A 1856-nucleotide genomic window follows, 5' to 3' on the forward strand; every position below is an offset into this window, starting at 1 on the left:
CGCCGCTTGGGTCGTGGGCGGTTGGGCGGCCTCCGTTTCTCGGGCGCGTGCCCGCGTGCCTCGCATTAACTGGCTCTCGCGCACGCGGGCGCGTGAGCGGCGGCGGTGGGTTGTCGTTGTGCCGGGCTCTGGGAGACGAGGTGGCCCCCCCCTTGGGGGCTCTCTCTCGCTCTGTCCGGGGTTTCCGCTCCTCTCCCGTTGCGGGGGCGGAAGCCGGTCACCCGCCGTGGTGGGCGGGGGCCGTCTGCCGGGTGCTGCGGAGGGGCGGCGGGCCCTCCCGCGGACCCAGCACACAACGGACCTGACCGCGGACGCTCACGCTTCTGGTCGGTCTTGCTTCGGCGGGGCTCGGCCACCGGACCACTACGGCAGACCCCCCCCACTCGAGTCGGGGGAGCCCGGAGAAGCGGGGCAGCCGGCCTAGGTCGGGGGGCGGCGCCCCCTCGGCGGAGAATACTCCTTCTCTAGCGATCCGAGAGGGTGCCTTTGGGGTACCGGATCCCCCAGCTGCTGCCCCTCCTCTACCTGCGCTGTCAGCCACCGGTAGCAGAGCCTGCCCTTCCCCGCCGCCCTGTGGCGGGGAGAGGCTTCCGCCGTCATTCCCCCCAGACGTGGGGGGGGTGCCGAGCGCCCTCGCTCTTTGCCTACCGCGGCCCGCGCCTCCCCCCGTCGGGGGAGGGTCCCGCCGGGCCGAGCCGGCGTCCCGGCGTCGGGGCGTCGTGTCGGTGGTCGGGGCTCGGATGGGCCCGTGTGTGCGCGGTCGGAGAAGACGGGCGTGTGCGCGGGTATGGTCTCGCTTCCTGGACCCGACCTATGCCCGCGCGATCCCCCGCTCTGCCCCGCGGGAGCCGTGCTTCCCGTGGGGGGGGGGACGACACGCTGTCCGCTCCCGTGTCTGTGTGTGCCGCAGCCGGCGGTGGTGCTGCGGAGCCCGGCTTCGGGGTGTGCGTGCTCTCGGCCCCCAGCCGAGCGAGACGCTCTCGCGCGGTCCGCGCGGTGGCGTGCCCCCGAGTGACTGGACGTTGCCGTCTGGGTACCCGGACCCTCCGGCAGGACTCGGATGGGCAGAGGGAAGAGGAAGAGCGGTTTGTGGAGGCTCTGGGCGCCGTCGGCCTTCCCTGCCTCGCGTTGGGGCTGGGGAACGGGTGTCGGTGGTTGGCGCTGGACCATCCGGGTCCCCGCCGGTCGGGGCACCGTGGTGCCGTGCGCGGCTGTGGCTTCCGTGGTGGAGCGCGCGTCGGTGGGTCGGCCGTCGGGCCGGCCGGCGTCCCGGGCGTGGGTGCGGGACCGCCCTTGGTCGTTGGGCGGTGGGATTCCCGTGCAGAGTTTTCCCGGTGGCCCGGTCGGTCCCGGCGGCGGGCGCCTCCCTCTCGCGTTTTCCCCTCGGAGCCCACCCGGCGCGTGTGCTGCGCCCGGCCCTCGCGGGCCCGGATCCCCCGGCCCCTCGGGCCCCTCCCCAGGGGAGGCTGTGTGCCCGTGCGGAGCCCGGTGGTGCTTTGGCCCCCGTGTTCCCCCTCGCGTGGGGGTCGCCCGTCAGCGGCGTCCGCTCTCTCGCCCGGTGCAGGTCGTGCCCTGCCCCCTGCCGGTCTCGCCGTGCCTCTGGAGCGGCTGACCCCTCCCAGAACGGGCCTCGTTTAGCCCGGAGGGGTCGGTCGGAGGCACGTGCGTCGAGCGGCGGGGGGTGGGCGTGCGTCTCACCGGTGTCGGGGGTGTCGGTCTCGCCGTCGGCCGGTGACCTCCGCGTTTGAGGGCCGGGACGAGTCGTCGGGGGCGCCTGACCTGTCCGCGCTGGCGGTGGTCGTGGCCGGGGTGTAGCGCGAGTCTCGCCCGCCCGGTGGCAGGGTGGCCGTCGTCGT

The sequence above is a fragment of the Sorex fumeus genome, unplaced genomic scaffold (genome assembly GCF_029834395.1).
Source record: "Sorex fumeus unplaced genomic scaffold, SorFum_2.1 ptg000259l, whole genome shotgun sequence".
NCBI classification, from domain to species: domain Eukaryota; kingdom Metazoa; phylum Chordata; class Mammalia; order Eulipotyphla; family Soricidae; genus Sorex; species Sorex fumeus.